The sequence below is a fragment of the Corvus hawaiiensis genome, chromosome 3 (assembly GCF_020740725.1).
Source record: "Corvus hawaiiensis isolate bCorHaw1 chromosome 3, bCorHaw1.pri.cur, whole genome shotgun sequence".
Classification (NCBI taxonomy): domain Eukaryota; kingdom Metazoa; phylum Chordata; class Aves; order Passeriformes; family Corvidae; genus Corvus; species Corvus hawaiiensis.
In genome coordinates this window covers 63,624,506-63,640,063 of record NC_063215.1, presented here as the reverse complement: position 1 = coordinate 63,640,063, position 15,558 = coordinate 63,624,506, and the positions used below count along the sequence as shown (strand labels likewise).

General features: G+C 45.0%; 1 long non-coding RNA gene across 1 annotated transcript; it reads right to left on the bottom strand.

Annotated features, from left to right (window-relative positions):
• Positions 1-3,646: 3,646 nt before the first annotated feature.
• LOC125323321 lies at positions 3,647-5,516 on the bottom strand. Its single transcript, XR_007202483.1, has 2 exons — positions 4,740-5,516; positions 3,647-4,324 (listed from the first exon to the last, which is right to left on the bottom strand). It is a non-coding gene; the product is annotated as an uncharacterized LOC125323321 (long non-coding RNA).
• Between the last annotated feature and the right edge of the window lie 10,042 nt (positions 5,517-15,558).

Sequence of the window (15,558 nt, the reverse complement as noted above, 5' to 3'; positions counted from 1 at the left end):
GGCCCATGCTCTCCATGGGGCTGGGGAACCACCTCTACCAACAACCTTCATGCAACACAGTGCTGGTGCCTGGGGTCCCCTGGCAGATTCTGTGCCTGCACAACCCACTGCTCATCCTGTGAGGCCACTCCAGCCCTGGGAACCGCACTTGTCCTGCCCAAGGATCCACTGCTGGACACCTCTGATCTCTATTCCTAAATACCTCCACCCTTCCCAATGCATAAGCTCCTTTTGAAGGGTATTTTACTGATGTGGCAAAGCCAAAACCACAAGCATTAGGATTTGCCAGAGCAGCTCTCGAGGTTCTTACACAGTGCACGCCATAGGTGCCTATAGAAAGCCTCACTTGTCCTTGCTCCATGCAATGCCAAGGATGGACACGGGACCAGAATGCTACAGGGACTTCTTGGGGACAGAGGTGGGTTTGTGGCAGAGGGTTGCAGACAGAGACAGAGCAGGCTGGCAGTGTCACTAGTTCTGGGCTTGTCCAAAGCCTGCCTCTTCCACCGAGGTCACATGTAATGCTAGGTGAGCATAACTGAAATAGCTGAGAAATGTATTTTCCTGTTTCACACAGGTATAAAAACGTACTAAATTTAAAAATCTTAAGAACATGGGGTTTGCAAACAATCTGTTCACTGATACTGGAATTCACAAATCCAGTATATTACCTTTGTTTAATAAACATTGATTCATAATAAACATATATTATTTTGGTAAGTATGCCCAGATTATTTCCAACAAACACCTTAAAGATTGTAGTTTTCTGAATTTTGAATTACAATTTCCCTTCAATGTTAGCTTGACACACCAAATGAAGAGCAAAACTATGACTCACTAAAATGTAAAAATTACAAATACAAATTAATGTATTTTCATGTGTATAACTGCCCAAACGACAGGCACTGTCTAGTTCTGGTTTGAGAAAAACACAGACTGAATGAAAATGTTATATATGTGTCTGTGAATCAGTACTGTCTGAAGACACAGTAGTGAATAAAGATAAGTCTTTCTCTTAGAAAATTTAAAAAATATATTATTTTAATTTTTTTTCTTTCATTATGCCTGTGTGGCACCATCTCTGTATCTTTAGACAATCTATCAAAGATTCCCTCTTCCAAAGAGTCTCAGGTACTGCCCCCACTCCAAGGAAACATTGCTGCCCTCCAAATGCTATTGAGACACAAGATCTCCTGCCATCCCAGCCATGGATGACTTGCAGTTCCTACAAAAGTTGTGCTGATGAACTGCTCCATGGGAACACACCTACACCCTGTGCCTGGGCTGCAGGAGTTCCCTGGCCTTGCAGACAGTACAAGGCTGTAGCAGCACCTGTGGGAATGGGCTGGATGAGCTGAAGGAAAACTAAAAGGGAATCCAAGCCACGTCTTGTTCAGGAGCTGAAACTCACAGGAGCCAGGAGAGCTCTTCCCTATTACTCTGAGAACTTTGCATGATCTTAATAGGGCCACAGCAGTGTGGGACTTGAGACTGGAAAACCTGTCAACCACAGGGACATCGTGCCAGCACCCCTGACCTCTTCATTCCTCCTATGTGACTTCAGACTTGGGACTTTTGGACACCTCCTAGCAGTCTGAGGTTCATTAAAAAGTTACTGGGAAGTAGAGAAGGCGGCTATGGGTGTGCAGCCAATGTGGTATAAATGTATGCTGAGTGTGGGGCAGGTGGAATAATTGTTCTGCAGCCCCTTTTTTTGAGCTGAAGCCCAATCCCTGCTGCTGGTTCTGTGGGACTGAGCTCAGTGACTTATTCCATCCCTTCCAGGCCCTCCAACTAAAGAATAAATTCAGTTTTACTGTCTTTATTTACAGCGTATGCTAATTCACTTCTGGGGAAAAGCTGCTGTACAAAGCATCTGAGTCCGAGGTAGTTTCATGTTTAAGCAGCTATTGAAGAACTACTCATCCTCATGAAACAGCTACCTCTGAGGGGCTGCTAAAGCCACAGTCTCCGTGGTTATCAGCAATACAGATGGCAGTCATGTAAAAAACATGACTTTGCAGCAGGACAGGCTTCCATGGTCAATCTCTGTAAGTAGCTGCTGTCTCCCATTCCATACGTATGCAGCCTCTCTCTGATCCCCCACAAATCAGCAGAGCAATGGGAACACAGGTGAGACAAATAGGAAGAACAACACCTCTACTGTTTGGCTTTTGCTGGGTTACCCACATCCATCCTGAGCTGGATCCTTGTACACGTGGGAAGTTCTGCCTCCAGCCCAAGAGCTGTACACTGTTGTAAAATCCAATCCACATGGCAAGGATACTCCTCAGCAGCAACAGGTCCTCTTTTCACTTCTCCTTAGTGAAGTGGCCTTCCCTCAGGTTATTGCCATCTGCCTTATGACTGATACACTGGATTTCCACTACGTTTAAAACAGCCCATGAGAGTCTGCAGCAGTTCACCAGCCTTGACAGGAAAGGAACCTTTTTCACAAGACCTGTGCTGAATACTGTTCAATACAATGGGATGATCATGCTCCTTTTCTCCATGTGATCTCAGGGCACTTCCACCCCTGAGCACTAAAATTTGTCTTGTTTTTGGGAAAAAAAACCTCGCAAAAAATGCCAAACTGACTCTTTGACAGAAAGTGTATGTGGCAACCCATCTCCTTCCAGCAGCAAGGCTGGAACAGGAGCTCCCTCTGGGCCCCTCAGCCAGCTCAGGCAGCTCAGGCCAGAGCTGGGGGCTGGCACCACTCAGCCCCCCATGCCAGGTCTGCTATGCTGGCACCTCGTTCTTGCTCTCACCCTTCAGAGTCAGCAGGTTCACAAGGTCTGGTCCCTAGCCTAGATAATAAATGCAAGCCCTTGCAGATGTGGAGTGTGGAATTTTAACTGTTTAGGCAGGTATTGCTGGTATTTCAATCACTTTCTCAAACGGCCCATCTGTCTCATTCTGCCAGCAAACGATGACTGGAGCTCCACAGTTTCTTACTTCATGTCTCAGTTTGAGACAAGTTTAGGGGGAAATGCTCTGGAAGGAACGTCTCCTCCACAGAAGACAGGTTTCAGCACTCCATCCCCCACCAATACGAAAGGAATTTCTTGGAGTAAAGTGAAAAAAAAAAATTATTTAAAAACAGAGTGCCACAAGGCACAGGAAAAAAATAATAATGTTAGATATTAAACCTCCTCATTGCGGAGAAAGCTGGTGGATTTAGAGCTCCCTCTGTAGCTGGCCTGGCCCCTCCGGAGGTCTGAGGCCAGGATGTGGCATCCCCACAGCCTCCCTGCCTGTCCACAGGGTCTGATGATCTGGTCCTCGGATCACAGCTAGACCAAACAGTTCCGGAAGAAGAAGAAGTTACCAGAGGATTTTGGTATGCCGGTATGCAGTCCTGGGAAAATTTCTGGCCTCAGCTAACAGGCTAGCTAAAAGCAGGAATATGCTCTCTCCTGCTGCAAGCAGAGTCGAGCAATACAGGGGAGAGTGAGTCCTTGAACACAAACTGCACTGAAGAATTTGCCCGGCTTAAACCCCCCCCCCCCCCATTTTCCTCGGACCCAGCCTAAAGCTGCGGGACCCGCTTCTGGGGATAAAGCAGAAAATAGGGAAATACAGTATTGTCATAAAATCAACCCAAGATGCTTCGAGTGTTTAAACAAGCAGTGAACCTTTTGGCTTGTGGCCACCTTCAGAAATACAGATTATTAATATTTATTTATATCAAATAATTAACCAGGAAATACAGGCGCAGAGCAGCGCTCAGCTCGATAATGTGGCATTATACAACCACGCAGCAAAGCAACCTTCCATCCTTCAATCAAAGTACCAGGCAGGAAAGAACAAGAGAGGTACAGAGCATAAAGAAAGAGCATTTCTGTGCCACAAAGATTTATTGCAAGAATTGCTGTCTATGACTAATAAAAGATTTTGAAAAAGCCCATGTTGAATGAAATAACAGTTAAATGTAGGGATGACTGTGCTGGGTCAGAACAGCAGCATTTCAAGCCCAGTCCAGGACTATCTCCAGAGCAGCCAGCAGTAATTGCCTAATGGCAGCATGAGCACAGGGGAGGCTGCTCCCCAAAACGCTTCCGCAGGATGCGGATTTGCACCTCAAAGAGTTCCTGAATCAGAGGTGTTTTTGTTGAACATCCCTGCACAGATTTTTCTTCCATGATCATGCTTAATTGCTTTTTGAACTGCTTCCTGACATCCTGTAGCAGTGAGTTCCAAGATTTGAAGAAGCACCTTCTTTTGAACCTGCCACCCCATAATTTCATTTGATGATCACTCTTCTCCCTCAGCTGTTATGCTAAGCATTTCAGTAAATGCCTCCCCTTGAATCCAGTGACAACTAAAAGAAGAGAATAAACTTCCTATTTAGAGAATTCAGCTGTATGAAAGCATATATATATCTATATAAAATCACAAGATACTCTGCAAGGTATCTTCCCCAATAGCAAATGCATATTCTTTATTATCTTACCAAGGTCTCACAAAAAAAAAGTAAAAAAGCCTCCAAAAAAAAAAAAAAAAAAAGAAAAACACAACAAAAAAACCCACCCAAACACACACAAAAAACCAAACCTGGTGATCCTATAGTAGATACCCTATCAGAGAGTAGCAAAGGACTGTGTGCAAGTAGCAGGGTGAGAACAGGTACATTTGCACAGTGCAGACTAAGAACATATATGTTGGGAGCATTGCCACAAAACCAGCATAGCTTAAGCAAGTAGGAACACATCTTTGAAGGCATCCACTGCACTTACAGCCCATGCAATCTTGAGTATAGTCAGGAACTTGGTCTATTTTTAACATTTTCCGTATCACTTTTTTTAAAAAGGCCCACATCTTCAAAGAGGAAACCGTTTGCTTTCATTTTGAGTCATATCAGTTTTCACAGTTCTCCTCTCCTCACCTGCTTGCGATGCATTCCCATCTTCCCCAGCTGGAAAGCAGATAAAAAGAAAACCCCAACTTAGGTTTCTCCATTGGTGGATGAGAGTTCATGCATTCATCGTGCATGTCTGTATAGGATGGGGAAGCCCGACCCCTGAGCCCCAGGCAGGGCGGGCCTCAGTAGCATCCTACCCAGAAAGGGCCTGGCCCTGCACTATCTCTGCAACCTTCTCCGGTGGCACCACGGCTCAGACTAATGCAGGAGAGATGGAAGAGCTCGGGCCAAGGCGATAAGCTTTATCAGCCCACTTCCTCCACTGGGAACAGGCAGTCTCAGGTCTCAAACAGATGCTGTTTTGAAAGCACACACATGACACGGCTGCCAGGACAGGTTTGGGTTTTTCACAGTGGCGTGGCACCGGCTCCCCTCGGTTGCTGCAGAGGAAGGTGGAGCGCACGCTTTGAAGGGAGGAAGGAGCTAAAACCTGCAGGAAGAGTCACCGAGTCCTTGAGGGACGACAAACTGACAAAGCCAGGCACCACGAGCCCCGAGGCTGCCACACCCCGGCTCGGAGCTTCTCCCGCGGGCCGGGACCGCGCCCAGTCGGCCGCTCGGGGCGTGGGTGAGCCGCGACGAGGGGAGGGAGGGGCGGGCGGTGGCGGCGGGGCCCGGGGCGGCGGCCCCCGCGCTGCGCCTCCGCCGCACCTGGGCCGCGCCATTTATAGCGCGCTATTTCGGGCGCGCGGGGCCATTGGGCGCCGCCGCGTGACGGCACCGCCGCGCCCGGGGCAAAGTCCCGCCGCCGGGGGGGCACGGGCGGCGTCCCGCGCGCGCTGTGCGCATGCCCGGGCACCGGGGGTGCTGCTCCTCCGGAACAGCCCCGAGGGCCCGCGGCGGCCTCCTGCCCCGCCGGAGCGGGGGACACACGGCCCCGCCCCGCCCCGCCCCGAGCCCCTCTGCCGCCTCCGGGCGCTGCCGCCGCCCCCTCACGATGGCGCGGCTGGGGCAGCGCCCGCCCGCTGCTGCTGGGGAAGGGAGCAGCGCCCGAGGGTGGGATTGGCAGGGGCGGGCAGGGAGGGAGTCAGAGGCGTATCTCAGGCCGTTCATCCTTAGCCGACCTGCAGAGGGGGAGAACATCGGCAGCCACTTGTCTCTGGGGCAGCGCAGGGATGAAAAGCTGGCAGGGGCAGCTGGGCTCAGGTATGAGCCTGATGGGAGGTGGGTGCGAGGGAGCAGTGACAGCAGGCACAGCTGCCCTAGGTGTTGGTCTGAGTGTTAGTGTGCTGTGGCACCAGCAAAAGGAACCTGCAGGGAGCAGCCAGGTTGTGTCAGTCTGTAGGTGTACAGGCTACCTTCCCAGAATCAATTAGGTTGGAAAAGACCGCTGAGATCATGGAGTCCAACCTATGACCAAACACCACCTTGTCAACTAGACCATGGCTCTGAGTGCCGCATCCAGCCTTTTCTTAAACACCTCCAGGGATGGTGACTCCACCAACCTCCCTGGGCAGCCTATTCCAACGTCTAATCAGCCCTTCTGTGAAGAAATTCCTCCTAATGGCCATCCTAAATCTCCTCTGGCACAATTTAAGACAAGGTCCTTTTGTCCTGTCACTAGTTGTCTGGGAGAAGAGACCAACCCTCACCTTTCAGAGAGTTGTAGAGAGCGACAAGGTCTCCCCTGAGCCTCATCTTCTCCAGGCTAAACAACCCCAGCCCTCTCAGCCATTCCTCATAGGACTTGTGTTGCAGATTCTTCACCAGGTTCATTGCCCTTTTCTGGACCTTAAAATACCTTAATTCAGCTCTGCTGATTTAGGGCTCCAGATAGGACCATCTTCACATTCCCAGTCCTCCATGACAGGATGGCACAGCGTCCGAGGGCTCAGGTCACTGCAGAATTTTTTTTTTTTTTTTTTTTTTTTCATATAGCGAGAGTGCTTTGTAAACATTTAACAAATGGGCTAAATGTTACTAGAAATGTTACTAAGTGCCATTCAAATCAGTGCCATTCAAAATAGCCTCCAGAACCATGCCTCGCCCATAAAAGCCAGGTGTGACTTTCATGCTCCACTTACGGAGACAGTGTGTGATGATGGGTGGGATATACATTTTTTGGCAGCTGCAGTCCTCAGGTCTCCAGTAGGCCTGGTGGGTACATCGGTGCACACCTGAGAGGAGGGTCAGAAAACTCCACTGGGAAAGGTGAAAGAGCAGACTGCCATTTCATGTGGCCAAAGAGCGCCACAGTAAGTAGTGTCAAGATCCAATTGCCCAGTATTGTTACATGAGTGTGGAAGTTTCTCCAGTTTACCAACTCTGTTCGGCTAAGACAGCGCTTCAAGAAAGGTGCAATTATTGGCTTGGCAAATGTAGCATGGGAGTGAACAAGCTGTGCAAATTGCCTTCCTTAAGTCTTACAGGAGTCATCATCCCTGAAGTTCTTGGATGTAACTCTCAGGAGAATGTAGAAATCAAGCCACATGGAGCTGGGTGTCCAAAATCCCCAGTTTTCTACAGCCAGTAGAAAAGGTGCTCCCAGCATTTTCTGGGAGCAATACAGGTTGGAAAAGCAACAACATATTGGCATGGCCCTGAAATAGTAATTTGTGTAAGCCGTTCATCGCTCACAGGATTTTGTCTGCACAGGCAAGTTCTGTGTTAATCTGGAGCCTGAGCCAAAAGACTCCCGGGCAGTTTCTGCCAGGTCATAGGTCTATCACATGCTAAGCACACAGACAGGGAAGGACATTTTACATTTCTTGTCTGCTAGCAGCTATAGTAAAATATTATGACTTTGAATGGTTTAGTTCACACCATTTCATGACTTAGACTACACTTCTGGCAAGTGGAGTGCAACATCTAAATTTTGCAGAAGCTCTTTCTGTTTGTCCATCTCTTGTTGTAGGGTTTCAGAGCCTTTTTATGTTATGGCTTTAAAGTTATTCCCAGGAGTACTGAATTGTTTAAACTAAAGATTGTGCTACTGTCTGCCTGGCAGTGCTTTGTAATGTCTAAAGAACAATCCTGGCTGTAGGACTTTTGTCCATATATTTAGAAGCGTATCATTCTTGTACAGGCACAAGTTACGTGTGTTTATTCTGCATATGAAGCACTGTTAAAGAGAAATGCACTCCTCCCAACAGCTGCTGCTCATTATTTCATTAAAATAAAATCTACTTCTGAAAAGCTGTTCACTCAGGAATTAACATGTACTATTCTATGAGGGTTCCCAAGCTGTCGCCACTATCAAGCCATATACAACAGTGTACTATAAAACTGTACACATTTCACAAAGCTGGGCACTTCCACCACTCTTGATCATATCTAGAAAATGAAATTTGGGAATCTCTTGATGCTCACATTCAGAAATTGATTACAAGTCCATTGTAACCTGTAAGAGTCTTTCCAAGAATTTCACTGTGCTTGAGGACATGCCCTCAGTGCATAAAGGTTCATGGAATCCTTTATAGAGCTTACTGCTAAATTGTCTTTACTAGGGAAAAAGTTCAGAAGGGAGCAGAAGGTTAAGTTTACAGGTTTAGTATAGATCTGCCTCATATCTGGTTAGCTCTGTCCTTGTCCATGTGTCTTCAGTTGTTTTATCCAAACAAAAATAAAACTAGATTCCAGTTTTATAATAGTCTTAATTTAAAGACAGTTTACAATGTCTGGAAAGTCAAGGTTCACTGGCATCACAATTTCAGTATTGTTCCTCAAGGAACTGTTTTGGAAAGATCCACACTTCCCAAATGCTTCAATTTAGCAAAGTTTTAGAAGAAATTCAAGATTGTATTATCAACTTATAAATTCATCTGTCAACTAAGATCTAACAAAAGCTTATATTTGGATGCAAAGATTTTATTGCCTTTGAGCTAACAGTATCAACTGCTTGATAAGCGGAGCATTTCTGCTAATATTTGGAGAATAAACCTTGACTGCTGGGCTTTTCCACTATCACTGAAGCAAAGGGAAGGATTCTCTAAGCTGTCATTGACTTAACTGGGAATTAAATCAGAACCTGTGCCAAAAGTAAAATGCAAGTAGTTCCTCAACATTAAAATAGTGAAACTGCATTGTTAGTGGAGATGTTGATTTGTGTGGGTTTTATCACTTAACTGTAGTAATTGTAGGTTACTGGGACAAGCAGTTTTGCCACCACCATCAAATCAAAGGCATCATCAAGGAATGCCAATGAGGTTTTGTGCTCACTGAATCTCATCTACTGGGGAGCGGGAAAAGACTGAGTGGTGCTTAATGATTAGATAGATCCAGTTTCTGCCTTGCCATTGCCTTGGTCAGCAGGTGCACTGCTCAGGGTTTTCTGAGACTCTGGAATGACAAAGAATGAACTGAAACCAATAAGGAATAGCATGTGATGGAGGGAAGTTTGGGAATGATGTTATTTTCATGAAAGGAGCTAGTTTTATATTACAGTGGTTAACCCAATGTCATGATCAATTGCATGAAGTCAGATTCTACCTGCCTCATTAATAAACAATTTGTAGTGCACAGGGAAGGGCAGACTGAGGAGTAGTATGTGCCTTTGCATCCAGAAGACTCTTTTAAAAGACTAATGTAAAGGGGTGCTTAAATAAAATTAGTTTGCCATATGCAAAAGATTTCTTACCAGGCTGACAAAATTCTTGGAAGCCTAATGAGAGTGTTGTTGCAAGCCAGTGTTGTTGCAAATCATGTTGCACAGAAAAATAATTGCAACTTTTTTCATGAAAATGTGAGCTCCAGCATTCAGGGAAACAGTGCACCATAAAGAAGGGAACACGAGGTCATTTTGGGTGCATGCTCATTAAGGAAAGGAATTGCATTGGAATGTAGGAGGGTTGAGAGTAAGAATTTGAAGCTCCTATGTCTGCAAGAAAACAGGGCAGTATGTATGCCATGGTGACTTCTGATGTACAGACACCATACTGAAATTCTAAAAATGTTAAGGATGTAAATTAGCTGTACTGAAGATCACAGTCACTGTAAGTTGTCCATCAGCTCTCCCTGAACTCATTAGTCAACTATTATCCTTGAGTATGTACAGGAATGCCTGCTGGGCCCGGGCTTTATTCAGGCTCCAGTTCAGCAAGACTTTTAAAGGACATGCACAGGGTTAAGCAAGTCTTGTAATTTCACTGAATCCTGGAGAATGCCAGCAAGGCTGAAGTCAGTGGCCTCACAGTGAGGTACAACCTGCCTTGCCACTGGGTCCCAGAGACAGTTCAGATATTCACCTTAAGCTGTGGGAATGCTGCAGATCCAAGGAGATCCCAGTCTTCGTCTGGGTCAGTTCCATTTGCTGTTCAGCAGTGAAACTGCACTGTGAGAAACAGTGTTACATCTGTGAAGAAACAATTGAATAATGACATTTGAAACCTGATCTGTGATTTCCAGGATCAAGAGTAGAGGAGTCCAGATCTGTTTCTCATACAGGGGTAGTTGTAACAGGACAAGACAGGGGTTGTAGAATTATTTATTTATGAACACTTCTAACTTTGAAGAGTATTTTAAGGCATTTTTAAGAAACCACCCTGATGCTGGGAAGTAATTGACAGTCTCTTGGACTTCTTTCTTACCATTTCAGTTCAAGTACCCATCCTGGGCCTGGCCCTGACTGAATGAAACCCATGAGTGTTTGGAGTAAGACCAGGGTCACTCTAATGCTACATTGAGGCTGCATGGAGCAGAAGTGCTGTGGAACTAACAGAAACATTGAATTTTAAAGAGCTGGGATAATTTTCACTTCCTCAATCTTTTTCAGTAGCAACATTGATTTATTTTTACACTGTTACAGGCTGGTTGCCGTGTAGTCTGAGGCTGGACCAAAAGTGCTTGGTCTTCTCTAAAGTGTTGTGTTTGCTCACCTGTATGTGCCACTACTCCCACAGAAATGCAGTACTCAATGCAACTCAAGTGTTTACACAACACTGTAGTAAAGCAGGCAGTAAATTACTTCCTTTATGGATAGACCTGTGGGTACATTCTTCTCACTGCTGTATTAACTGAATATTAATGATTAATGAAAAAAAAACAAAGACATGAAGAATAGTAAAACCAACCTGTTATACTTTTAGGATAATATAAAGTTTGCTGACCGCTGTAGCAGACTGTTTCCATCCTGCATGTATTGCCCTGTACGCATGCTCTGGTGAAGGCCCTGGCACAACCTACAGCAGCCTGTTTCTAGCCCAGAACACCTGGAGCCAGCCTGAGAATCACTACATTATAGATCAGATTAAAAGGAATCTATTAGTTTAAATAATTTCTCTTCTATCTCTGTCTAGGACAAACAACAGGCATAGGTATTTAATTTGAGTTGAAAATAAACAGGGCAACTCTACTGACCAGGACCACTTCAATTTTCCCTGATTACCTCAGATTTTTATAATTGCTGAACCACTAATTTGTTCCATTCACGTCATCTCAAGTTTTCTAAGAAACACAGAACTCACCTCTTCCACCTCTAGTCGTGTTTAAATAAGATTGCACAAGAAATCAGGTAATAGCACCATGGCTACCAGCAGCAGAATCAGGCTGGTAAGATCTATTTTCAGATGACTGTCACACCCACAGACTTTTAATCTGGTATTTGATAAGGCCCAAAAACAGCTGGATTGCTGTGATCAGGTTGTCAGAATCAGCCTGATTATGACCTCACACAAGTGCAAAATAATTTCTGACTTTGTCCCTGTGCACTTCATGCAGGTCTTTGGATTATACTTAAACCATGAACACAGTTCAAGGTTATCATTTCACATTAACAAGAGTTGGCTGAGAGGCTAATCTAAAGTAACCAATTAAGAATTACCATGGAAGCCTCTCATAGTGAAGTCATGGAATTTTCTGCACTAAACCTCTGGGTTACAGGCCTGGTCCCACTGTCTTGACTGTGAAGGGCTCTGACAGGATGGCAAGCTTGAGTCCTGTGGAAGGGGCTCACTTACAAGCATCACTAGCTTGCATTGAAACAACCTCCAGCTTTCATTCTCTTCTCTTCAAGTAGGGTTTCACTGCAGCTGAGTTTACCATAAATGGGTTATGCAGAATTAATTACTGTGTCTAAAAATTACTCAGTTACCTTTTTCCTGATGTTTTTCCTAATATTCTGAGATAGCTTACAGGATATAAGTTTGAATCCATCTGGGTACTGGATATGTAACATTGTATTTCTTCTCAAGGGAGAAATAAGCAAGTTATCAGAAGAAAAAGAAAATAACTTAAATCCACATTTAAATCCTGCAATGTACTTCTCAGTGTGAGTTTTACTGCTTGAATTTTTTTGAGGATACTCATTACAAAATAAATCTTTTAACACCATGTAGTTTCTGCAATCATTTTCCCATGCAATAGCAATTTAAACAAAATTGTTTTAACTGAAGTTAAAAAACTCAATCTCAGAAATTTACAGCCACAGTAAGAATCAGTGGTTAGAGATTTTAGAGCCAGCAGAGATTATTTTGATTATCTGCCTTGTCTAACATGAAACTCAGGTTGTCAGTCGGGAATTCCAGTAAGTTTTGTTTAGGACTTTGTTTGAGTTAGATTGTCCTGCTGAAATTTAACACCTGCAAAAGCAAACAAACCTTTTTTTACTTCTTATTTAAGCCATTATTTACTCACCATTGCTGTGTGGTGGCATTTGAAACATAATACTTAATTGCTACTTGAAGCACAGAAAAAGAGATCGTTTCAAATACTACACATTGGAAACCATGGGGAAAATCGTGGCCACAATCTTACTTGAAACAACACCACTGTTTCAAAAGTCCTTAGCACTGCACTAACTATATTGCATGCTGCATTTTAAGGCAATTTCTGTAAAGAGGGGTTGTTTTTTTTTGTTTTAATGTTCTTTTTTTTTTTTTTTAACTAAGGGTGCAGACTGAACTCTGAGACAAGAAAGAACATTGTGCAATACTCTGTGCTGTTATCTAAAGAATATTGTTTCTTATCTTCTCTGGATTTGTACAGCACAGCATGGCTAAACTTTAGTGATGAGTGAGCAGTTATTTCAGGCGACAGGGGTGGAAGGCATTGAGAGGAATGCAGGGAAGGAGCACATTTAGATACCTGGAAAGATAATACATTATAAAATTATTCTTTGCTGTTACATTGCTCGCTTACAGGACAGCCTCCTACAGGGATCAGGAGAGTTCCCATCACTTTGAACACAAATGGAAAAAATGGTGTGTTGTTAGAGATGATTGCAGTGGGAGAGAAATAAAGTGTGTGAAGTGCTTTCATTAGACCTGTCCATGTGGCTTTCTGGGAGCACCTTAGGTGCAGTTCTCCAGGATGTCCCTGAACCCTCCCAGGCACATCTTCTCTGTGGAGAGTCCCCGCCTGTGAGACCAGTGTCTTGCTTTGCCAGTGTGTCCAGCTGTTACTCTACCCTGTGAATCAGCTGTACATGCACACCCTGTTTTGCTGTCATCTCTAAGGCCCTTTTGGTGTTTTCCTGCCTCACCATGTCAGACAGGTAAAGGGAAACCAGGCCAGTGGCCAGAACTCTCAGTTTTCCCATTCTGTGCTGCTGTCCTGCCTGGCAGAGCAGCCATGGAGGGCTGCAGGTCTGGACTGCCACGTAGACATGGAGACAGCTGAGCCCTTCTTGCAGGCTTTCGCGAACAGGGCTCAAAGACCACATTCCCTATGAGTGGCAGGCAAGAAGCCACTTGCATCCCTGGAACCAGAGCACTTGGACACTCTGAGGTGAGTCTGTCCCGGGTGCTTCAATACGCTGGGTCAGAAACAGTCCATGTTACCTGGCATGGCCCTTACTGTGACAGCATCCCAAGTGCTCACAGCAATGGCTCTACATCAGAGCTCCACAAAAGATGGCCACAGCTGACACTGTGCTTCCCCCTCCATCTGCCACAGCAGGCAGAACACAGCCAGGGAGAGCAACAAAGGGCAACCCACTTTCTCACAGGAAAATGCTGCATGTAACAGCGTAGCATGCCTTAGGGACAGTATGGTTCACCCAGGACTACAAGGTGTTCCCAGCTCTTGTGCTCCTGGTCTCACTCAGGAACAAACTGAGCCTGGCTTTGGAGATGATCCAAGGCATGACTTTGAAGGTTTCTAATGGATATATGTTTGTACTAAATTACCCAAAGCAAAGTCCGTAAGGCCAAATGGCATGGGTAGGAAAACCAGACAAACCTCTTGGATACAGAAACTCTACTTCATTTCTGATTGCTGCAATGACAATGTTTTTACTGTTCCAAGATAATTAAACATACTGAACAATTAGCTCATGAAGCACCAGCTCTGGAGTCACCCGGTCCTCACCCTCAACTGATACCAGGTGGAAGGACACAACACCCTACTTCTGGAGTCCAGCAGGACCTCACCCTTCTCCTCCCACACTGGAAGTGCTTGAAGGTGGAAACAGAGCAGTGGACCAATGAATCTGGCTCCAAAGGTGTTGCTAGCAATTGCTGAGACATCACACAAATGAAACCATGGCACTGAAGGTGTTCATAAGATTACATATGACAGATTTTCCCCTTTCATCTTGACATTTGTGTTTTATTAAAAGAGACCAAAGAATTCATCATGCCACCTGTAAAAGATAACAAGCTTATTACATAAATGAACTGCTGAGCTGTGTTCTTCCTAGGAGCAAATCAAGTCTGTGTGAAATCCTGGTTACATCTGAGGCAGCACAGCAACTTTATTTTGAAAGCTTGAGTGCTCCTCAGTTAATACTCAGGTCCTGAGTTGCCTGCTGCAAACACGTGAAATTCACCCAGTATTTTAAAGGAGGCATACTGATATTTTCCAAAGTGTTTTGGTGAGTTGCTAGCCAACATGCTACAAGACTCAGTGTTTGTCTTTTGTGTCATGCGTCAGAGCTAATTACTTCACTGGGTAGGTGTGTCATTGGGAAGCACTGAAAACTCCCTTTGTTTCAGGTTACCTGCATGCCTCAGTGTGGCAGGTGAACAGTAATCAACCTGATCCCCTTCTCCTCCAGCAAGGCCTTACAGAAGTTATTTGGTTTGGTAGCCTCTTTGTTTCTGAGTTACTGCCTTTAAGGCAGCTGGGGCTGATTAGATAAGGTGACTGTGTATCTGCAACCTTGACAAAAAATGGATTTCGTTTGGCCTCAGTGTTTAGCAGGGTCGTTGAAAACCAATTAAGGATATATGTAGCCATTTGTAAATCGTATATGAGCTGTTTGCTATGAAACACAAATATTTTTTTCTCATGAATGAATATTTAATTGAGGTACAGTTCGAGGTAAGCCCTTGCAAACTATCAGAGTTAAAATTCAGGTCTGGTGAAGGTAGGCAGTGTGCTGCTTTGTTTAGAAATGTCAATCTGCTTGTACCTCTCTTGTACTTGGTCTTACGTCTTCATCAGTGCCCACCTGTTTTCAGCATTATTGCTATCACAGAGCAAACAGAGGATTTCCCAAGAGACAGGTGGATACTTGTACTTCAGACTCCAGCCTGGTGTCTTGCTCATGATACACTAAGGTCAAAACTCCTTTATCTGTGTGAAGAATCTCCATTAGTATATTCTCTCCTGTTCAGTGCTGAGAGCTCCCTGTGCAGCCTGCACTGCTGTTGGGCAGCTGTGGTCTGAGGGGAGCACAAATAACTTCAGCTCCCAAGGGCACTTGGAAATGTTCATGTTTGCAGCAGATGCAAGTGATGCAGAGTAGGAGAGATAAT